Source organism: Mya arenaria, chromosome 7, assembly GCF_026914265.1.
Source record: "Mya arenaria isolate MELC-2E11 chromosome 7, ASM2691426v1".
NCBI classification, from domain to species: domain Eukaryota; kingdom Metazoa; phylum Mollusca; class Bivalvia; order Myida; family Myidae; genus Mya; species Mya arenaria.
This window is the reverse complement of record NC_069128.1, coordinates 41,282,429-41,308,748: the sequence shown is the minus strand read 5'-3', so window position 1 is coordinate 41,308,748 and position 26,320 is coordinate 41,282,429. Positions and strand designations below refer to the sequence as shown.

At 34.4% G+C, this 26,320-nt stretch overlaps 1 long non-coding RNA gene across 1 annotated transcript; it reads left to right on the top strand.

Moving 5' to 3' along the window:
• Window positions 1-1,496: 1,496 nt before the first annotated feature.
• On the top strand, window positions 1,497-6,003 carry LOC128241486 (uncharacterized). The gene is made up of 2 exons (XR_008262373.1): window positions 1,497-1,622; window positions 2,566-6,003. It is a non-coding gene; the product is annotated as an uncharacterized LOC128241486 (long non-coding RNA).
• Window positions 6,004-26,320: the final 20,317 nt, after the last annotated feature.

Here is a 26,320-nt window from a genome sequence, read left to right as displayed (position 1 = left end):
GCAAATACAATACGGTCAAGTCACCAAATCATTAAGAAAGCTCTATTCATTAAAACGGAGGCGAATAATTTCATATTTAACATACATTATGTCTGAAGAAAATGCGGATTAACATACTTAATGTTATGCCTCTCGATGAAATACGGAGTTTTATCATTGAAAAAAATTGCAAAATTAGGATTCAAAATATCAATTTTTAAAACTTCTATAAAATTACATTTTAGGTACTTGCTCTTTAACAAAACTAATTACGTCAGCTTCGAACCACAAAATATTGCCAAAACAATTTAAGATTTGGAAGAGGTTGCATAAGTTTAAATAAAGATATATTTGGAAATAAACAACTTACCGTTTATTAGAAAAATGGTAACTATGTTTTTCAAACTTTTTCATAAACTATCAAGCTGAATGTGCGAACATTTGCTTGCATTAAAACCGACAAAAACAACAGCTCGAACATAAATAGGATGTTGTATCAATGTTACCAAATATCAAAAATGTTAAAAACGACCTTTTAAATGTTAGCTCAATAATTGGCCGCCTAGTAATTTGGTTATGTACTAATGCCCTGTCTAATTTAAAACTGTTTTCGTTATTATTTGATGCATAAATAAACGTTCAATAGTTAGTTTCATAAAAAAATAGCACAAACAAAATAGACTGAATTATAAACTATAAAAAAGTGCGTTAAGTGCGTTTATCCCGTCCGTTAGGTAGCGGCGGGGAAAAATCGTTTTTGAAATGAATTTTTAGAAAAATAAATACTAATTTAACTCTGAAAAGAAACTTTTTATTTCATTTTATTGTAACATGTTATTTAATTTTACCCTTGATCAAAGAAATACTATAGTTTTACTCGTGGATTCGCCATTCGTAAAGATATGTTTTTCCATGAAGCTCATGAAATAAATTACGATCTTATACTGAAACGAACAAATATCCTGTATGTCACTGTCACAGTTGCCGTGAAATTTAACATTGTTGAACACTGCAGCACTGAATTCAAGAATTTTCAAAAAATAAATAAACTGCAATACAGCTCTTTTGTTTAAATGCCTCAAATCATTTCCCCAGTACTCGAGCTAAACAAGTTACTGATTAATACTGTTTAATTTAACTTTTTGATTACACACTATAATTGAAATGTATTCCTGTATATAAAGTAGAATGTAGAGATATTTAAAGGGGTCAGGACCAACTATATGTGTACAGATGAACCAGTTTGCATCTGTTTTTATGTATACGTTGCATTTGAGACAAAGTTCAAATTATCATATAATACGTTGTTAGTATGAGTTACATGTGTTTGTATATTATTAACGTTACTATCCAACTAATGTGACTCGCGAGTCCTTCCTACATGAGTGTGACCTCAGATGTTACCTATAAAATAAACATTGTCTGTATAGATATAGTTTCCCGTGAATCTTTCGAAGTTGCGGATCACCTTCGCATTACGTTGAACACATGTATATATGACGTTACATTCTATTTCAGGATGTTGTTATCACCGGGTTACAGTAGGTACGAACATACATTGAAAGCGGAGCTGTCAGCCAAAGGTATCACAGAGGCGAATATAGACCAGACGGAGGAGCTTTACGAGACCGTGACTGTTGGCGGTCGGTAACTTGCATTAGTGTTGTGTTGTCGAACTACCCACTCCAAATGATTAAGTCATATATTCAAAACAATGCATGTGGGTATTGTATATAGAATGTATGTAACATGGCATGCCAATCTGGAATCTTTCTCCCTACCATCGAGTTCGTGTTTGTGACTTTCTTGAACTTAGTTTTGAAATGATCGTATATTAATGGTTAAACTGAAATCTTCGTAACGACATTGGGTTGTTTCAATACAAACCATGAATTACTTTGTCCAGTTTACGTAGGATAGTTTTATTATCTTGAGATCATTATAAATATTAATTACTTTATCAAAATGGGATTCTTTATGGAACATAATCATGTGTATTATAAAAATTATATAATATTCTAGATATTGAATAAATATATGTATTGTGTTTTTTGCAATTTGCATGTAAATTGTTTCTTTATAAAGTGTATGAAAACTATTAGATCTGGATACATTTTTTTGTCATTGATAATTTTGTATAAAAAGTTTTATCGTTAAAATTCAAAGTCACAATATTGATGTAGTAGCTTGGTTTACAAAAAATTCTGCAGTTTTCAATGTGCTATTCATTGTCATGATCGGTATTGTGCATATACTTTTGTTTTAATTTGGTAAATGTAGTTCATTAAATACGATTTGTAACTTCAGGACTACGCTTTCTCGAAGCTTCGCCGAGTTCTTAAATAAGATGTTAGCGAATTTGTAGACATGGTCAAAACAGAGACGAATGTAGAACATTTATTATCGTCAATCTGTTGTTCGTGGTCGTCTGTTATGGATATCATTTTTCTCAAAGATTTCCTGTTGAAATAATTAAGCGTGTTGTAAAGGATGTTTTAATGAGATGTGCCACTCATACTTGGAACATAAAATGTTGTTGTTACCGAGCTTACAAATTACTACGTTTGATGATTGTTTTATTTGTAGGTACAACACGCTAAGCGTTTAAATTTTCCATACGAAGACCAATAGAAGCAGTATTCTGAAGTGTTTTGCTGGATAAAGTAGAACATAAATTAACTGTGCATACGATGTTAATCATATTACATCAGCAATTTCGACGACATTTTGTTCATACAATAGTTTTATAAGTTTGAATGTGGTATGTCAAGCTAATAAATTTTAATGAAATGTTGATGCACTATGTGTGAAACATGATTTGAATTGTTTCTTAAATACCTATAATTATAAATATGTGGAAAAACTGATAGCTCATATCCGTACATTTCACTAAAAACCTCGGGCGATTTTGCTTACTGACATCATGACTTTGCGTACTAATTTCAGATCTAGTTGATGTAAAATAATTCCTCAAAAAGTGCTTTTGTGGCGATTGTTTTTATTTTCATTTTAAGTTAATGTCTTGAGTACTTATGTATCTAATTGTGCCTTATAAAATACATTTTGTGATTTAATCAACTAAACAATATCATAAATAAGAAGTGGCGCGTTGTAGCGCTTGACTTTTTTGGAAGGGGGTACAAAATCAACTGTTTCCAGCATGGTAAATTCACCGTAAATGCCTTTCCAGTGTGCACGAATTCGTTTTTAAGTTGTTCACTGAACATTTGTTTCCATTTTAGTATGTGTACCACAATACATTATGTTAATAAACAATCTCGCCTCCATGATAAGTAATATGTTTGGTGGTAATTCTGGTTTTTTTTTATTGTTTTGTTCGCTAATAGTTCGTCTTTGATAAACCCTATATAATTCGTATGCAAATAACATGTAAAAATTGTCTATGGGCTATGTGCCTGTTTATTGCAATATTTTCATTTTAATATTTATTCATGCTTACAATCATGAAAAACAATACTATGATATATTTACCAGTGTATAAGATTTGAATACGCACAACATCACATGAATGTATGAAATGCCATGTTTACATATACTGGTTAGCGACCACTTTTCGGCCGGAAATGGAGATTTTACCTTCGTTACTTTTGACACAAGATAGATATTACGATAAAATTTTACACTCAGACAGGTTGGCTCTTCAGCCAAAACTGTGTATTTTGTTTTAAAAAAAGGGATTCCGAATATTCCAACGTTCAAAGTACCCCTATAATTTCGCTAAAATAAACACCCTACTGTACCAATTATTCGCCCACCCCATAAATTCGCTGTTCTTACGATGCTTTTCGTATATTTCTTTCTTAACTATATCTTCAAACATTTTTATATTATTTTACCAGTCTAGCGACCGTTTAAAACGACAATTGGTCAATAAATATAATATGTTAACTATTACATACTGTGTATGTATGTTTAAAATGATTAACAATTACTCGGTAAGCCACCTCTTCAGAAAATTTGAAAAGCTATCGGGATTCCTTCTTAAAACATGACTTACATTATGTATGCTTATGTATGCTTATCTTTAGACTTCCGAAGAGGGACAACGCATGTCCGTACAAGAATGTAATGATTAATTCAGATTTAAGTTGCTTCCCTTAGACGAAAAATTTGGCAATTACTTAACCGTTTTCAGGTTTTACCATTTGCTTTTTCGAAAATTGAACGTAAAATACAGCAATTTTTGTTATTTGTATAATTCAACACCGGTTTTATAATTTATAATGACAAATTCATAATGTCGTCTGATAGTGCAAGGTATAATACAAATTAAAAAATCCTTACAGGGCCTCATGCAAATGAGCGCGCGCGTGATGACGTCATCCCCGCGTGCAACTTACAAGGTCAAGTGTAAACAATGTTTATTTGGGTCGAATTCCACATGCTTCTAACATTTGAACGCAAAAAAAACAGCTGATATCTATAAAAATGATACCGCAACGAAATGCCAGACTGATTTGTGTAACATATTTCGTTTTGACTGGTTTTAACTTGATGGGCGAAAAAGTGGTACGGGCGAATAATAGGTCGCTAACCAGTATATCATAGTGTAAGCATCTTTTTTATGCTCGGTGAGAGCAAGAGGTGACTTTGTGTTTTGGCCAAATTTTTAATCCTAGACCACAAAGATCTCGAACGTCTTTTGTTAGTTTGCTTTATTAACGGTAGTACTCCTGTGTAGAAGGTGCCGCTTCAATGCCCGACCGAGTCATCCAAATTATGTTAACGTATTTGGCACCTTAACTCCTTTTACAAAATATGTATCATTGGGATAGAGTTTTTGTGAGGCTTTGCGTGTATAAAAAAGGCTTACAAGCGCAGTGATCTCGTATTTAACTATCAGTTCCAATTTGGTTACCCCAACATGTATTAATACAGCTTTTAATGCATATATCGTCAAACTGTGTTGTATGTACGTGCTGGGTAATCATATGGTGTATTTTGGGCCCTAACTGTTCGCCTCTTAAGACTGTTATTGATTAACTGTATGACTACTGGGCTTGACCCTAGAGTTTTCATTATATTGTTACAATTGTCACAAAGGCGATTTGTGTTTGATGCAATTAATCCAGTACATGCACATTTTGTAAGGTTACAACTGAGCTAAGAGCGATATTAGTAGAGGAAGTTATTGAACAATTTGTTTATCTGTTTCAGAAATGCATGTATTATAAAATGCAATGCAGTTTTAAACAGGTTTGACACTTTTAACTACGACAATGGATAGTTCTACGCCATTATTACATATACAAAAAGTGGTGTAATGTTAAATTCATTTCACTTTATTAGGTTCATCTTTATAAAATTTATGTGATTGTGCTACCATAAACGAATACGTTAGACAGCACATACAAGTGAATCATTTCAAGGTAAATGTAAATGAAACGGGACTAGTAATGCTTTTCAAAACGTTCTGATTTACAGTCTAATATGATAGAAATTCACGAGAAAAAACTTAAGTTCATACAATTATTTTTCACAAGTAAGCCATTGAATATGATTTTATAATAAGTCGCTCACTGGCCAATTAGTTTGGTTTTTGTGCGACCATTTTATTTGTTAAATGCCAACTTAACTTACGCCTTGTATTTAATCCAATTTAATTAATGTATGGTGACGTATGCTTCCATCATAATAATCTTACATCAAACGAACCTAAAACACATTGAATGTATTTGTTAATGATAGTTATTTTTCAAGATCAGGATTAATATAAACTCCTAACTAATATTTATTTTGCTTCGTTAGTGGCTGTGACCAATGACAGACTGTTCTTTTATATTTCATATACTAAATTACAGTAACCTGTTTTGGCATGTACACTTTTGCTTTGGAAGCCATGATATTCAATATATTTTAGCTGTTTTATATAACAATTCCTGAATTGGCATACTTTGTTTGCGAAAACAAATGATGTGAAGTATGCCTTGTAATACACGATAGCATGTCTGTAATGTTATTTAACATATTAATCGGAAAATAAAGTCGTACATACAAAATGCGCACTATAATTGTTTTAATTACACTTAATGGTCTTATCTGAATGATCTGTGACTGTTTGACAAGAAAGCACCTTGTTTTTTTAATATACACATGTTCATGTCATAACAACCGCCCAAATACGTATGTCATAAGGCTTTCTATACTGGTGGTCTAGATTATAAATCCTGATAAAAACGGATCATAACAACGTCAGTATAAAACTCTTTAGGTTGCACTAATCTTTGTGTCGATGCCAACTAGTAAAACCAACTAAGTACTGGTAAGGAATCGAGCAATGTATGGATTTCTATATAGTATTCAAGTTATTAAATTTAATTTTCAATTGGAGCCGATAATCTGCCGAATATTGTTATATCTAGTGCACTATCCCTGCTGTTATGCACATGATATAGTTGAAGCCAGTTGGACAGTAAGTTTTCAACTAAAGAAACGAAAATATTTGATTTCAAGAATTTTCAGTTCAACTAAGACGATAATGTTACAGTACATATTTTAATACTGATGATAGGTAGTAAAATTTCTAAGTATAATTACTAGTTGATTTCAAGTGCGTTGTAGTTTTCGAGTACACTCTTTTTTATTAATTAGGAGACAAGGATTCCCATACGTATGTAATAAATAAACGGACTTGGTTTAATAAAACATCGCCTGGGAAACATAAACAAACAAATTGGAAATTAAAGTACGACATTAGGTTTTACATATTGTGCTTGTATGTTAACATCATGTCAAAGTATTACATCAAGAAAAGAAGGTCGATAGTAAATTTGTTTTTAAAAGCAATAATCCGATGTTAATATATTTTATAAGATTGTAAGAGATTGTATCTCAAACGTGGGATTGATACGTCGGTGCAAGAGAATGAAACATCTTGTGGAATTAGGAAAGATTATGATTTATGCCTTCTTTTTTTTAATTCAAGTTCCGTTTCAGTGTACAAGTTTGATAAGCAGACAAGTCGTGGTGCCTCGGAGGAGATAATTCAGGCCGCCTCTTGTTGTACTTTTTCTAGGTCTTCGTCGTCAGCTCGAGTGAGATAACCCAGACAGCATATGATAACATAGTTTGCTTGAAGAAGATACGCTGCTAAGCCTTCTGTTTGATGGGTTCGACATGCTCTTGCAACGAGCAGTTACTATAAAGTGTGACACCAAACTGTGCATATTATCTGCAATTTGAACGGATGGAAGAGAGTACAATTTAATCTGTCTGTATAGTTCTTTTTGCGTTAATTGCGAGCATGAGACATGGGGCTAACTATAGTGAAACAAAATTTAAAACAAAACGATATCATATCGCAGTAACCAGTTTCATTGCATGTATGTTTATTTATTACGGGTAGGCTCAATTAAGATACACTTTATTAAGTAAAGAAGTTAGAAATAATATCAGTAGATGACAGTAAAACAATTATTGATCTGTTTCTAGATGTTTGTAGTACAATGATACAATACCCGCATGCCGAAATAATTCCGTTTTAGAAAGACATTCACATTTATCGTAAACAACCCCGGATGTATGCCGGAACATCACTAGCAATAGGTCGTTTATATTTGAATTATATTATTAATTTAGATGTAGTGTTTAGGAATGTATTTGTAGATCTAACTTTAAATTGATTGTCAATGGTTTGTAGTATTGTAAACATAATTAAAACTCACAAGAGTCAAGTCGTTCAGTTTAACTGCTACAATAAAAATTACTACGCGATCTACTTGCAGCGTAATTAAAGTGCACCGATTTCTGACAATATAAACCGTATATATAAATCCGAGGTTATTTTCGATAAAAATAGCCTCGGAGCTCCGATTGGCATTGACAAAGTTAACCTATGTTTTAAAACATTGTTGGCGTGGAAGTACGGAATGGTGTAGTAACAGATTAAAAATAATTAGTGTTTGGTGCTAAAGCTATATTTTTAGAATAAGGAGTGGAGTGGCTGTTTAATAGCAGAAGTGTTTAAATGAAGATATATACACTAATCTGCTCATAAGTTTATCAGACAGTCGTACATAGTATATAATACCTTTACTAATATATTGTTATGACAAATTGATTTATATGTATGTATATTGACTAAGAAGTGACCATTATTGTACAATATAAAACAACAACAACGGTTTGAACTTAATAAATGTGGCATACAATTCTTAAGGGACTACCACGAGTATCAAACATCAGTGCCATGGTTAATTCGGTTCTTCAATGACATGAACACATTTTTGTTCAACGTTTTCAAAAGGTTTATTTTGTTTTAAACTTTGGTTAAGAACGTTTTTCGTAACGTTCTAAAGCCTCACTTAAGTAAAATGACCTTACGTTATCTTCTAAAGCCTCCGTTATATGAAACTGTCCAGTGAAACTATAACGCATAGTTTCGCAAAGTTCTAAAACCTCAGATCTACGATATTTTATCCTAAATTCGTGTCTACCAGATCCAGCCGAAAAACGATTTTCGTGTCGATTTGTTTATCTAATTGCTTTTTAAAAGTGCTCCAAACTACTTTAAGCGTTACCCCAGTATGGTGACCTGCATGGTGGTAGTTATAGGTAGTTGTAGGTGTCCCCCTACTATACCTTCTTGGTGGTACAACACCCGTCTTCGTTTGTGAGTACCAGACCCAGGTTTTTGTGTCGTTTTGGGTGAATTTTGGCATGCCTTAAACGAGTTAAAGAGTTTTCCTACTAGATATTGATCTTTATGTGGTGGAAGGTGTAGGTGCTCCCTTCCATACCTTCTCGGTGGTACTCTACCTTAACATAAATACTAGACCAAGCAGTAAATCGGGTTGAGTGTTATTCTGGGCATACTTTAAAAGTGCTTAAAACAAGATAACGAGTTTTTCAAGTATGGTGAATTATTTGGATGTGTAAATGTACGTGTCCCATTTTATACCTACTTGGCTGTTTTAATGTCAGTTTACTTGCGCAATGCTCTTTTAAACTATCTTTAATCAGTAACTTATCTTAAATGGAATGGGATTAAACCTAAATATTGACAGGATACCTGCGTAACCTGAACCTCCTTTATATTTATGCATCTTTGTGGGCGCCTCTATAAATGCTTCGCAAATGAGGTTTGTTTTTGTACAGCACTGCTTTTAAATCATGGATCAGACATAAAAAGTAACCCGAAACCAGTCGTTAAATTTCACAATTGCGCAGTTTACTTACATATATAAAATCTAACCATTTACATCATGCGGTGTATTTGTCAAGCTCAATACCATCGACCCCCTTTTTATCATCCGCCGAAAGGCGAAGGGGACATAGTTAGGTATATAGCTGAAATTTTCCCGTTTAGCGTAAGCCTCCGTACCATAGTGGATACAACACTGAACTGCAATTATGTTTTAAATTTTCAGAGTTGCTTTATTATTATATTATAAGATAATTGCAGACATTATTTAGATTGTCTTTTTATTCTTTATGTTAAATATAGAGAAATGCACTCATTTTAACAGTTTTTATTATCTGCCTTCCGGTGGTTCATAGAGATATATAAGTGAAATATACAATTTCAAACAGAGAAACATTAAAAAAATAAATTTCATTGATTGGGGGGACTCAATATGGTTTGACGTTTTGACACAGAAAGCTACTCGGAAGCGGGGATAGTGGATGCTGCACAATGTGTTGCATAACGGCACAGAAAATTACTCGGAGAAGGGAAGGGGCTCAAATTGTGATGCGTTCTGACACGGAAAAACTATAGTTATAAATAGTTAAAAACTTGGCGACCAGATTTTTGTTGAAAACTGTAATTGTGTCAATTAACGTGATTGTGAACAATTCATTGATAATGCAAATGCAGTTATCTTTACGAATAATATAACTCAATGAACAATATCTACACTTACACAGGTACAGATTACTTTATAAACCTTTTTTGAAATATATCAAAGTATGCAACAAAAGTTTGCTTATTATATAGTCAGGACTATTTTGGCATTTAATCATACTGCTGTTCAAAAAGTTTTCCGTTTAAAGATATACGGAATTTCAAACTTTTCTTTCAGACCTTTGATGTTTTGTTTTTGTTCTTTTCATGTTTGTTAAATTCATGTCGACACATTATACAATTTAATTCTATTCGTTCAACAATCCGTATTTCCACGCGAATAATGTTTTGAAGGATGCTCCAAAAAAGAACTATGTAGGCATGCGATGATTACCTCACTCGTCTGGAAACACGGATTGTTGAACGAACATATTTAAATTGTATAATGTGTGGTGCTAAAGGTATGTGGCTATAAATGAAATGGACGGATATAAAACAAAAGATGCACAAAAAATGCCTTTTGGTAATACCATGATCTTAAGTTGATAAGATTAGGAGTGGAATTGTATTAGCAGACGGGTATAAGTGTAGAATGATTTAAACAACCATTTGCTCAATTTCTTATCAAACAATTTTTCATGGAATACTATACCTCTGCTCATAATATGTTATGACCTATTGATATATATATTAACCAAGGGGTAACCATCATTGTACAATTAACGCATCTGAATATTTATATTAAACCAACAACAATTGATATATGTCGAATCATTACTTATCAAATATTCGAGAAGGGATTTTCACGAGTTTCAATCGTCCTCCAATAATTTTCCGTTCATTTTTCCCTTTTCCTTTTATTGCATGTTTTGAGTTACTCCTGATAACATTTGCAAAAAAAAATCATTTTTGTTAAATTATATTTACATTTCTGGCTTAACATACACTTTGAAACATTTGAAATTAAACAACTTATATTTTTGTTTCATAAAACTGGTCAATTATATGTCTTTCTTTCTTAACTATTGCAAAATTACAAGACATTTCTCTCATTGTTTGTTTGTGCTCAAATATTTATCAGGAGCGTGACCTTGAGGCTTTGGATGTGCAAATTTTACTATTTGGTTCAGGAAGATTTTATGGTATGACCGATTTTGAAGTACTGCAGACGTACCTTAAGCTGAAGTATCATATCTTCGCGTTTATGGTATGTGTCGTCTTAACTATAAACAAAGTTTAAACGCTACCTAGAGTTAAAATAAATGGAAATAAATAAATACTTTACAACAGGTTTACAAATAATGCAGATATCAAAATATATGGGTTTCAATTTCAAACTGTCCAAGTCTTGATATATCTTTATATTCGAGTTGTAAATGCAAAAAAGAAAACATATTTAAGATTACGATGTTAAAAATAACAAAACTTATTCTGTTAACCAAATAACACCTGATCCATACAAACGTATATCTTATATAAAAAGATTTAGTTTAATGACATGTTCATTAAGTAAACCTTGCCTGGGGTATCTGAGATTGGTGTGAGGGAGTCAATGCTTATTTACCCTCACAGTTATTATGATATCTTCACTACTACCCAGCTTGCTTTCATATATATAAACATTGAAACGTTAATATAAAGTGTATTGAAACTTATGTAAGAGAAAACTATAATGTTGATATTTCCGAGCATCAGTAATTAAGCATTAAGGGTTGGTATTTACTAGTATCCTAAATCTATTCTGAAAGCGTGAGATAGATAACAGACCAATACAGCAAATGAGATCTTTGATTGTTATTCGTTACACTTGGCATAAGATACACATTAAATACCAAGTATGGAAAACAACTTCCTACGCATGTAAAAGAGAATAAGCAAAACAATAAGCCCAGATAAATAAAATACCAAACAGTTTTATTGTTTTTATTTTGTTTAAATATGAAAACGAAAAATAAGTTTCCAATGTTTCAACCAAAATGTCCTTTTGGATGCTAATGCATTACAATATAAGCATTCTATACTTTTATATGTTTCGAATAGATGAAATCAAAGTTCTTTTGATAGAAATTACCTTCCGAGTTCATGCCGTATCGGATGGGATTAGCAATGAGCATATATATATATATAAGTTAAATGGCATTTAAAAAAATAGCCAGTCTTGGTGGTTATAAATATTTCGTTCATGCTTTACGATGAAATATGGGGTTTTAACAGTGAAATAACAAGAGTGAAAATATCAATTTGATATTTTCACTGCAAAATAAGGAGTGAAAATATAAACTTTCAGAACTACTTTTAATTTCCTTTGTTGTAACATGTACTTGCCTTGATCAAAACAGAACACTGGACATCAGTAAATTATGTCAAAAAATGTTAAAAAAATAAAGAAATATTTTATAAATTTCAATAAATATATGATTGGAAATTAACAAAAAATACCGTTTATTACCGGTTATCCCGTTTATCAAACATTTTACTGATCTTTGAAGCTGAATATGTTCGAACATTTGCTTTCATACCAAACAAATTACAGACAAAAACAACTGTTCGAACATAAATAAAATCTTATATCATCGTTCAAATGTATTTTGAACTGTTAACCGTTGTAGTACGTAAAATGAGCTTCCTGGAGAATTCACACAACAATTTACAGATAGATCCGATATTTTTTACCCCACCCACACCTCAAAACGTGTCAACAAACTAGCGTGGCATTTACTCTTTATCTGGAAAACAAATATTTTAAAGCGAAACAGACTGGTCTCTGACAGTAAGATGACTGAATATTAAGTTACTATAAAAACACGCGTACATGCAGTCTTAAACTACGAAGAATGGTTAAAATCCAATGAGTATCCACATTTGTTTTGCTAACACATTTGACTTTCCAAATTTTCATTCTTGAAATAGCGGCGTAGTAATTTGGTTATGTATTCATGTCCATCTTAAAATTAAAAGTGTTTTTATTATTTTTGGAACATATGGGCACTCATAATACTTCGTTGTTTACTGTTCATAAAAGCTTTGCAATAAAAAACGAGCGAATATTAAGCTATAAGAATTAATAGCAGAGAACCATTTCTCAGCAAACGGAAAGTAGAAAAGTTCACAGCTATAATTATGCATGAGTGGCGCCCATCGGGTAGCGGCGTAAAGCCCACCCTTTACAAATAGGGGGTAATTCAGAAATAAATAAGAAAAAACAAATAAAACTCCGAAAATAGGCATAAAAGAAACAGAATTTTTTTTTTTTTAGTTTAAGATCGTATTTAATTTCACTCGTGATCATAAAAAAACTACATTTTCACTCGTGGCTTCGCCCCTCGTGAAAATATGTTTTTCTATGACACTTGTGAAATGAAATACGATCTTACACTAAAATAAACAACTATCCTCTATATATATCCTAAATATAACTGCTATTCATTATATCCCATCAGTTCAATATCAGTTATTCTAGCACACCGGATAGGCATTTCTGGTGAATTCAGCCATGCTGGAAAACTCCATCTGGCATCCCCCCATGCCAGATGAGTCACGCGCTGTGACGTAATACTTTCAATTTCTTTTATTAAACACTTATTGTAACCATAGTTATGAGATTTCAATAGGTGAGTTCCGTTAACATTAACTTTACAAAAAATATTCCTTTAAAACAAAAGAAAGTAACCCTTAAAAGACGTGATATCGAAGGAACTTATTGACGTATGCAGTGGATACAAATTACTGCGCGTAATGACGTCAGTAAACATCATCGCACGCGCTTTTTGGTAAAATGTACATAAAGGCTCCTTCTTATGTATTTTCTTCACAAAAAAATGTAATCTAAGGTATGCTAGAAAAATATATATCATGTGTGTCCATTCCGGATAGAAAAATCCGACCCTCGGGCACGCTGCGTAGCCGGTAACTCGGCAAGCCTCGTTATCAGGCAACGCAGGTGCCCTCGGGTCGGATTTTTCTATCCGGAACGGGAACACATGACAGATATTATCAATCCACCCTAGTTATTTTGTATAAAAGGATACGCTGTTCTCAACGATAAACATGTGTTTTATTCACATCAGAAAATGAACCACTTTCACCTCACGAAAACGGTTATTCTGATAATACTCGAATGTGAGAACATGGTAGATAACTCAAGATATCCATTTTATTACATACATTCTAGTTTCCTCCCGTGAGCTTATTTCTTACCATTGTATATTATGACGAGCCTGTATAGGTCCCTTACGTGACTTATGAGTTTTACGTTCAAATGTGTATTAATGTAATATCTCGTGAAAATTTTAATCTTAAATGTAATACTTTATGCTAGAAATCGCCCATTTCAAATGGTTTTGTAAACAGGAGCAAACTTTTAGGTTATTTAAATTATTTTCAGGATTTATGAGCATCAGCATCGACAAGTGTCTACGTGTACACCCTTGACAAGTTGTATCAGTTACATTGATAAACTGTCGTACTAATTCAACAATAGTTTTACAATTATGAGTCCATTAAAGCATTATTGTGAGTATATATAAACTTTTGCAAAGGCTGTAGCATGATATTTTGATTGTAATTGTATTGTGATGCTACCAATATTTTTAACAAATAAATTGGATAAAACTTCTTTTCTGTACTGTACTGCCGTGGATTCGCTCCAAACTCTAACCAGGAATTTATTCTTAAAAAATGTTTTTCTATAATTTTGGTATCACAGAGTCAAATGATCATAAAATAAATGTTTCCAGATGCATTACGGGGAAAATAATTTTAGTTGCCAAAACAGAAGCGAGTCCCTTTAAATGGCTAGGTTTTGGCAGATACTCAGTCGATCACAAACTTTAAATCAGAGCTTAAAACGTTGTATACAGAGTACGTTTAAATTTTACACGAAAACGCATATTTCCATGTCTGGAATCGTATTACAAGTACCAGGGGCGGATCAAGGAATGGACGTTAGAGAGTGCGTAACTTTTGCAAAGGCTGTCGAATGATTTGTTGATTAACCTTATAACGTGATGCTACCAATATTATCAATGAATATATATGATCTATTATCTTAGTATGAGTCCATGTGGGCGATTGAATATTATATCGGTTTTCTAACGTTTTCCCAACTGTACCAACGTCGATTCACTGTCACCAGGATTGTACTCTAAATTTTGTTTGTTGGTTTTCTACAATTTTGGTATCAAAGAGTCAAATAATTATAATATATGTGTTTTCAGATGCATTACGGGGTAAATAATTTTAGTTGCGAGTCAGAAACGGCAAAGTTTTGGCAGATACACAGTTGATCATAACTTTTTAAATCTGAGCTTTAAAACGTTGTATACAGAGTACGTTTAAATATGACACTAAACTGTTTATTTTGATGATTGATACCGTATAATTAGGCAAATATGACTCAAAAATCGTATTACAAGTACCAGGGGTGGAGCCAGGAATGGACGTTAGAGGGTGCGTAACGTAGGGACAAAACCTTTTGACAGTATACCCGACCTCAGAACCAAAACTAATAAATGGTTTAAAATGTTGGCAGGGTTACTCAGCTTTGGATTTCTAACAATTTACAGTCCGAAATGATGCATTCTTAGCTTATTTTAATACCCTTTTGTCCAAATTTGACAATATAATTAAAAATGGATGATTTTAGGGGTGGGAGTGGAGCGCAATGGGTGCACCCCCACCGAATCCGCTAGCGAGGACATGCATTACTATCCTCGCTTTGGTCTAGTAATTAAACGTTAAAACCGTCCGTCTACGGAGCGGTGGGGGACGGTTCGCATTTGCAAATCGCAAAACAAGGTAAGGGCGACTTCATGGAATGACGTTTCAGGGGCGTATCTTAGGGGCATAACATATTTTACATTGTTCCTCACTCCGAACCGAAATTAAAAATTGTATAAAGTATTGGCAAGGATGTTTGGGTTTTACAATTTCTAGTCCGAAATTATGAATTTTGATCACGTTTCATAGTTTTTCTCTGACGTTTAATAAAGTTGGACGATTTTAGGTATTTTGCGTGCCAGGGTGCACTCCCCCCCCCCCGGCCTTGGATCCGCTAGTGCAAAGGACCCTGTCAGAAATCAGTGCCAGTACTGTCATGGTTTGTATTCAACGTGCACTATTTACTTTGTCCTTACTTTGCGCCATTTTTTAAGTTGTTAAATAATATATTGAATATTAATAAACAACTCTATACTTTAACATTAAACTGCAAATTTGAAATGGAAACTCGCGTGACTTGCCTAGCGTGAGGCATTGATTTATGACACAAGAGTAAGACGCAGAAGTTATATTTAACAAGATTATACATAGCACTAAAAAGGTTACATAAATTAAAGAAATATAAAGGCCAAACACATTCAGACTTAGTTTTATAAAATTAGCTCTCAACTTTGCAGAACAGTTCTATGGTTATTTACTTTATAAAGAGGACAATGACATAGCGATATTAGGTATATCCAAATCAAGAAAACACATAATTCTTTGTGTTTCATGAGGTGTATTTAGTTTCGGAAAGATCGGCCCACGTTATTTTGATTATAGAAAACTAACTCGGTCGTATGGTGATACCATGATTGCATGTTCGTGTATGACAAAGGAGATCAGGTGACATTTAATGCGTTTAAGCATTTCAGCAGGTTGGACAGATTTTAAATATCCTCCCCCCCCCCCCTAGCTTATTTACATGTTCAAGGAGAATGATCGGATACCATGACCATGACATTATCGTCTGCACATTGCGACAAAACGTGTTTAGTTAAGTAAATATGACATTAAAACAGTTCAATTAAACGTACCATAACATATTACAACTTATGTTCTTCTAAAATAACTTTAATGCACAGCATCTCATATTGCGCTTGCACATAAACTGCGCATGCAGACTATGAATGTGAATTATTAAACATAACTCTCTCTACCATACATAATAAAGGACCTACTACGTACACTCCTCGATACTACCCGAAACTAAAACATTTTCAAGTCGATTTTGTTCGTTTTAATTTCTAAAATATATCTTTGATTGCTAAAAAGGGATCAAATATTAATCTTCTTGAACTTTAATAAAGATTTTTAATGGAGTTCCCAACCCTCAACGTGGTCGTACGCAGATCAATTCATTAGTACTCAGACGTAAACCCTTAATAAATACATTTTTTGTAATAAGTGATGATCTTATTTTCTATTGAAAGAGGGTAAGAACATTTCCTAGAATTTTCGTCGGCGGTGGTTCAGACTACGTTATTAAAGGAACCTAGATTTAAAGTGTGTACTAAACACGACAAAACATATCAAGGCCATTTGCTCGCCGAGAGGCGATGGTAAATAATCTTACCCCTACCCGCACCCCGTAGACCATAAACAAAAGAATCAATGTGTCCGCTAAAGCCTGTAATATTTTGATGATCACTTTTAAACTTCATAATAAAGTTTAAAATAACTTTAATAACGGCCAAGAGTAGCATACATTACATCATTTAAAATGCGTAAGTCTATTTACAATTTCATGATAACCGTAGGTAATCAAGTACCAATACGTGTTTTTGGTTCAGTGTAGTTGAGTATCAAAGCTTGACGGTAACCATTGTAAATTTGTAAGACACCCGAATGGTTTTGTTAAGTTTACAGCAAACATATTAAACAAGTATAATAACAATACATCAAAAAGAAAGTGCGTTCTAAAAGCCAAGCAGTGAACTTCTGCTGCGTTTTGGTTTCCGTGTGCTTTGTTTAATATGGCTCAAAATAAAATATCCAAACGACACTTCATACATACTGGGTAAGTTAGCATTGAAAAAGTGTTGTTTTTTTCGAACTCTTGACATGGAAACTTCAAGACGGGTAATGAAGCAAATATTACATCTTGCGTTATGACATGTACATATGGCCTTCTGACTTGTACGTTTTGCCTTCTTAACAGTACATATTGCGTTATGACTTGTACATATTGCGTTCTGAGTTGTACATATTGCGTTCTTACTTGTATAAATTGCGTTGTGACTCGCACAACTTGCGTTATGACTCGTAATATCGCGCCCGACTTGTACATATTGCGCCCGACTTGTACATTTTGCGTTATGACTTGTACATATCGCGTTCTTACTCGTGCATATTGCGTCCTAACTTGTACAGGTTGCGTTCTTACTGGTACATCTTGCGTTCTGTCATGTCATTGCGTTATGATTAGTATATCTTGCCTTCTGACTAGTGCATATTGCGTTCTTACTTGTACATATTTACGTTCTTACTAGTACATATTGGGTTTTGACTGGTATATATTGCTTTCATACTTGTACATCGTGCCTTCTGATCTGTGCATCTTGAGTTCCGACTCGCACATATTGCGTTCTGACGTGCTGTCTTTTTCTTGTACAGCTTGCATACTGACTAGTGCATCTTGTGTTCCAACTCTTATATAATGCGTTCTGAATTGTACATATTGCGTTTGACGTTTTTATATTGAGTTCTGACTTGTACATATTGCGTTCTGAGTTGTACATATTGCGTTCTGAGTTGTACATATTGCGTTCTGAGTTGTACATATTGCGTTCTGAGTTGTACATATTGAGTTCTGACTTGTACGTATTGCGTTCTGAGTTGTACATATTGCGTTTTAACTTCTACATGTTGCGTTCCGACTTGTACATCTTGTATTCTGACTTTAACGTATTGCGTTCTGACGTTTACATCTTGCGGTCTGACTTGTACATATTGCGTTCTGACTTTAACATATTGCGTTCTGATTTGTAAATATTGCGTTCTGACTCGTACATATTGCGTTCTGACATGTACATATTGCGTTCTGACTTGTACATCTTGCGTTCTGACTCGTACATATTGCGTTCTGACTTGTACATATTGCGTTCTGACTTGTACATCTTGCGTTCTGACTCGTACATATTGCGTTCTGACTTGTACATATTGCGTTCTGACTTGTACATTTTGTGTTCTGACTTGTACATATTGCGTTCTGACTTGTACATATTGCGTTCTGACTTGCACATTTTGTGTTCAGACTTGCACATATTGCGCTCTGACTTGAACATATTGCGTTCTGACTTGTACATCTTACGTTCTGACTTGTACATATTGCGTTCAGACTTGTACATCTTTCGTTCTGACTTGTACATCTTTCGTTCTGACTTGTACATATTGCGTTCTTACTCGTACATATTGCGTTCTGACTTAAACATATTGCGTTCTGACATGTACATATTGCGTTCAGACTTGTACATCTTGCGTTCTGACTCGTACATATTGCGTTCTGACTTGTACATATTGCGTTCTGACTTGTACATTTTGCGTTTTGACTCGTACATATTGCGTTCTGACTTGTACATATTACGTTCTGACTTGTACGTATTACGTTCTAACTTGTACATATTGCGTTCTGACTTGTACATATTGCGTTCTGACATGTACATATTGCGTTCTGACTTGTACATATTGCGTTCTTATTTCTACATCTTGCGTTCTGACTTGTACATATTGCGTTCTGACTGGTACATATTGCGTTCTGACTCGTACATATTGCGTTCTGACTTGTACATATTGCGTTCTGACTTGTACATATGACTTGTACATCATGCGTTCTGACTTGTACATTTTGTATTCTGACTTGTACATATTGCGTTCTGACTTGTTCATATTGCGTTTTGATTTGTACATTTTACGTTCTGACTTGTACATATTGCCTTCTGACTTGTACATATTGCTTTGTACATATTGCGTTCTGACTTGTACATATTGCGTTCTGACTTGTACATATTGCGTTCTGACTTGTACATATTGCGTTCTGACTTGTACATATTGCGTTCTGACTTGTACATATTGCGTTCTGACTTGTACATATTGCGTTCTGACTCGTACATATTGCGTTCTGACTTGTACATATTGCGTTCTGACTTGTACATATTGCGTTCTGACTCGTACATATTGCGTTCTGACTTGTACATATTGCGTTCTGACTTGTACATATTGCGTTCTGACTTGTACATATTGCGTTCTGACTAGTACATCTTGCGTTCTGACTCGTAGATATTGCGTTCTGACTTGTACATATTGCGTTATGACTAGTGCATCTTGCGTTCTGACTCGTACATATTGCGTTCTGACTTGTACATATTGCGTTTTGACTTGGACATTTTGTGTTTTGACTTGTACATATTGCGTTCTGATTTGTACATATTGCGTTCTGACTTGTACATCTTACGTTCTGACATGTACATATTGCGTTCTGACTTGTACATATTGCGTTCTGACTCGTACATATTGCGTTCTGACTTGTACATCTTACGTTCTGACTTGTACATATTGCGTTCTGACTTGTACATATTGCGTTCTGACTCGTACATATTGCGTTCTGACTTGTACATATTGCGTTCTGACTCGTACATATTGCGTTCTGACTTGTACATATTGCGTTCTGACTTGTACATATTGCGTTCTGACTTGTACATATTGCGTTCAGCCTTGTACATATTGCGTTCTGACTTGTACATATTGCGTTCTGACTTGTACATCTTGCGTTCTGACTCGTACATATTGCGTTCTGACTTGTACATATTGCGTTCTGACTTGTACATATTGCGTTCTGACTTGTACATCTTGCGTTCTGACTCGTACATATTGCGTTCTGACTCGTACATATTGCGTTCTGACTCGTACATATTGCGTTCTGACTTGTACATCTTGCGTTCTGACTCGTACATATTGCGTTCTGACTTGTACATATTGCGTTCTGACTCGTACATCTTGCGTTCTGACTTGTACATATTGCGTTCTGACTTGTACATATTGCGTTCTGACTTGTACATATTGCGTTCTGACTTGTACATCTTGCGTTCTGACTCGTACATATTGCGTTCTGACTTGTACATATTGCGTTCTGACTTGTACATATTGCGTTCTGACTTGTACATATTGCGTTCTGACTCGTACATATTGCGTTCTGACTCGTACATATTGCGTTCTGACTCGTACATATTGCGTTCTGACTTGTACATATTGCGTTCTGACTTGTTCATATTGCGTTCTGACTCGTACATATTGCGTTCTGACTTGTACATCATTCGTTCTGACCCGTATATATTGCGTTCTGACTTGTACATCTTGCGTTCTGACTCGTACATATTGCGTTCTGACTCGTACATATTGCGTTCTGACTTGTACATATTGCGTTCTGACTTGTACATCTTACGTTCTGACTTGTACATATTGCGTTCTGACTTGTACATATTGCGTTCTGACTTGTACATCTTGCGTTCTGACTTGTACATATTGCGTTCTGACTTGTACATATTGCGTTCTGACTTGTACATATTGCGTTCTGACTTGTACATATTGCGTTCTGACTTGTAAATATTGCGTTCTGACTTGTATATCATGCGTTCTGACTCGTACATCATGCGTTCTGGCTTGTAAATCTTGCGTTCTGACATGTAAAGTTTGCGTTCTGACTCGTACATATTGCGTTCTAATTAGTATATCTTGCCTTCTGACTAGTACATATTGCGTTCTTACATGTACATATTTACGTTTTTACTAGTACATATTGCGTTCTGACTCGTACATATTGCGTTCTGACTTGTACATATTGCTTCCTGACTTGTACATTTTGCGTTTTGACTTGTACATTCTGTGTTCTGACTTGTACATATTGCGTTCTGACTCATACATATTGCGTTCTGACTTGTACATATTACGTTCTGACTCGTACATATTGCGTTCTGACTCGTACATATTGCGTTCTGACTTGTACTTCATGCGTTCTGACTCGTACATATTGCGCTCTTACTTGTACACCATGCGTTCTGACTCGTACATAATGCGTTCTGACTTGTACATATTGCGTTCTGACTTGTACAATTTGCGTTCTAACTTGTCTAGTGACATTGATTTTTTTACTTTGTTTACTTTTTTTTACATTGTTTGAAAATTAACACATGTATCAAATAATTTCATTCCTCAATACTGCAGCTTTTAGCATTCAAAGCTGCACTCTCACAGATATACCATCTTTACAACTTATGTTATTGATTGTCTTGAAAGGAGCAAATATTTGCGTAAATATCGGCAAACCAATGATAAATAATTGCGGAAAAATGATCAGATCGCAGTTTTCATATTTTCGTTCAAAAGTTAATGTTTTATGGCTTAAACCGTTACTAAGGGTTTAAGAGAAATGCATAAAACATTAACTTAAATATAAAAATGTGCATTCTATTTTTTGTCAACAGACTTATATAACTGGTTGCATGCATTTTCGCGAAAATCGGCTCGTTCCAAGACAAAAAATAAAAAAGGTGTCAAAACGTTCAATCAGTGAGAATGCAGCTTTAAACTAATGCAACTTGATATTGTTAGCGATATAAAATGGCTTAAAACGCATATTTGTGTGGGTATTCAACTGCTGAAAACAAGATAAATAATAATAAAAAAAAACAGTACCAGGATGTCCCAGTCCAATGAAAAAAGAAATTTAAATGCGCACTCTAGTTACCCTCATTATAAAACAAACCAAGGTTGCCAACAGGGGCTTTTTAATTTGATATATGAAGTTATGGTCTGATTTTTTTTTTACATAATTCAAATACTTTAAATGGAGACGGGTGTCTATAAGAGATTTGATATTAGTATTTCATCATCATCAGCACCATCATCATTATCATCATCATCAGGAGTAGCAGCAGCAGCAGCAGCAGGATCATCATCATCATCATCATCATCATCATCATCATCATCATCATAATCATCATCATCATCATCATCATCATCATCATCATCATCATCATCATCATCATCATTATCATCATCATCATCAACAACAACATCATCATCAGCAGCAGCAACATTAGCATCAACATCATTAGCATCATCATCGCCACAGCCACAACTACCACAACTACCACCATCACCTTTCCTCTTTAAGCCTCATTAAATATGGGTGTAGCGGGCCACTCATGGTTATACCTGCATATTGCCTGCATATTTCAAATAAACTAAATGCAATGGGTTTATACTTTGCATCCAGACTATTTATGGATGGGTTACCAAAACAACTTTATCATATTATATCATCTCGTTTATGAATGTTTTGCAAATGATATATAATGTTATTTTTGTATACCACTGCATTCAAAATCATGCATACGACAGAGCTATTGTCGCTTATTCAGGCATTGAATTTCACTATTAAACAGTTTACATAAATAAATTTACATAGCGTTTATAAGTGGACAAAATCCCAACCGAATTAAGAACAGTATCAATGTCGTTTAACGTAAAAGGATGACATTGAAAATTCACACAAGGCATTACCTAAACAAATATTGCACCCAGAGTCAGTGTTTCTGTGCAGGGCACTTCCCCTAAATGAGATATTTCTAAATATGAACTTTGAAGTCAAAATCTGAAAGACTTTTCCAGTCATGCTGAAGACAAACAATAAGTATGATAATTAACAGAGTGATAACTTAAAAACAAAATTTACTTAAAGTTATGGTACCTGTGCACTGCACTTCTCCTGTATGAGATATATCTGTATTTGAAGTTTAAAGGTAAAACCTCAAATAATATCTAAGTAATACTCAAGACAAAAAATGAACAGTTATAAAAGGATACAATTTGAAATTACTACACCCAGAGTTATGACTCTTGTGTATAGGACTTTTCCTTATTAAAACATGTATGTATATGAAGTTTGAGGTCAATGCATCAAAGACGTTTCAAATTATGCTCCAGAAAGTACAAAGTACAAAAAAATTAAAATGGGCATAACTAAAAACACTGCACCAAGAGTTATGGTTCCCCTGTACTGCACTTCTCCTCTATGATATATTTATGTATATAAAGTCTGAAGTCAAGTACGCAAAAACTTTGCATGATAGTTTCTGGACAAAACACACACACTCACGCACGCACACACGCACGCACGCACGCACGCACGCAAACACACACACACACACACACACACACACACACACACAAACACACACACACGCACGCACGCACGCACGCACGCACACACACACACAAACATACAAACACACGCGCGCGCGCGCACTAGTGCGAGCGCACACACACATACGTCTACCATGACTATGTTTCCTTCGCCTATATGCGTAAGTAAACTGCGCGATTGTGAAATTTAACGCCTGGTTTCGGGTTACTTTTTTATGTCTGATCCATGGTTTTCAAAGCAGTGCTGTACAAAAACCTACATCATTTGCAATGCATTTATAGACGCGCCCATGAAGATGCACACATATAAAGGATATTCAGGTTACTCAGGTATCCTTCCCATATTTAAGTTTAAACACATTCCATTTAAGATAATATACTGATTAAAGCTAATTCAAGAAAGTATACTGACATAAAAACAACGAAGTAGGTATAAAATGGGACACGTACATTTAAACACCCAAATAACTCACCATACTTGAAAAACTCGTTAACTTGTTTTAAGCACTTTTAAGGTATACCCAAATTAACACTAGAACCCATTTACTGCTTGGTCTAGTACTCATGTTAAGGAAGAGTTCCACCGAGAAGGTATGGAAGGGAACACCTACACTTTCCACCTCAAAAAGGTCGCTATACTAGGTAAACTGTTCAACTCGTTTAAGGCACTCGTATGCCAAAATTTACCCAAAACAACAAAAAAAGCGAAGACTGACGTTGTATCCCCGAGAAGGTATAGTAGGGGGACACCTACACCTACCTTTGGAGCACTATCAAAAAGCAATTAGATAAAACAAATCGACACGAAAATCGTTTTCCTAATAATTCTGGTAGACACTAGAAAGGTTTAGGTGGAGTAACACCTAGAAGGTGTCATAGGGGATTACTACACTTACCGACCTATACAGATCATCAAACAACGTAACTCGTGCTGCGCATTTTCAAAATACGCCGAATTCAACAAAATCGATACAAAAAAACTATTTCTAGCTGGGTCTGGTACTCATTGAAAAGGTTCACGCGGAGAATCAACTAGTAGGTGGTGTAAGTAATAGGTACACCTACCAACCCATATACGTTACTTAACAGGGAACACTCGTCAACTGGTTTCAAGCACATTCAGAAAACGCCAAAATTCAACCAAAATCGTCACGAAAACCACTTTCCCGCTCGGTCGGGTACTTATTAGTGCAATTAAGATAGATTATTGCCTTGTAGGCATTTTCGGGGATATGAACGCCTACCAACCGCTATAGGTCACCATACTTGGAAAACTCAACAACTTGTTGAAAGCATTGTCAAAGTGCACCAAAACCCAATAAAAATCGATAAAAAACGGTTTCTGCCTGGATCTGGTACTCATGAGATAACTTTAGGCGAAGTACATGGTAATAGATTTTTAAGAAGACACGAACGCCTACCATCCCATATAAGTCACCAAATTGAGAAAACTCGTTAACTCGCTTAAAACCGTTTTACACTACGAAAAAAATCAACAAAAATCGACACATTATTGATATCTATAATTTTGTGTTGACGATGAAGATAACATACTCAACTGTGTGTTGACGACAACGACAACTGTTCGTCGAAGAAAACAACAAACTCCCATAACTGTTATTTGTCGACGATAACTACACAATCAGTTGTGTGTTAACGAAAACGGCAACTAGAGTTCCCCTGTCACACAATTTCTGTATATCTTTTTAGATTCAATCTCTTAACCAGCGTTTTGATAGTTGAAAGGTGTTTCCATCCTTTATCTTAGTCAAAACATCTCACTCAGCCATGGTTGTGGCTAACATACCATCTTTTCAGTGACAATATCTCACTCAGGCATAGCGAATTCGTAGCTGGTCAACCGCATGTCATAAGTTTATGAAATTGTTACTTCCATTTTATGATTAACTGAACAGTGTTTTTTACAAAATAATCATACCTGTTACATGTACGTGACTTGCTCTGCTATGTGTACCGGTGTAATCCATAGTCGTAATTAATTCGGTAATCCAACAGGAATTCATATCGATCAACAATTGTCAAACATTTAAATAGTACCGAAATTGTAAAATCTATAATGACGACTACTGGAGAATGAACTGTCAGAATATTGACCTTCGTTTAGAATGGTAACCAATGCGTATGAATATATGTAATAAACAAGTGAAAACAAAATATATAGCTACAACAATCTATAGATATATGATTTATTTGTCTTTGTGTGTTTACCAAAATTATTCATAGGAATTGTTTATACGCATACTTTGAACTATTTTGATAACTAGAGGGGCGCTATTTGACATCGCATAGTTTCAATTTTCTTGGGACTGTTTTCGTTCGGTGTCGTCACCGATGTTACCTATATAATAAACAGTGTCTGCAAAGTTATAGTTTATCGTAAATCTTTCAAAGTTGCGGATCACTTTTGCATTACGTTGAATACATGTATACGTGCAGTGTAATTATATTATAGGGGGTGGACAACACCGGATTACGGTAGATACAAACAGAAATTGAAAGCGGAGCTGTCAGCCAAAGGTTTCACAGAGACGTATATAGATAAAACGGAGGAGCTGT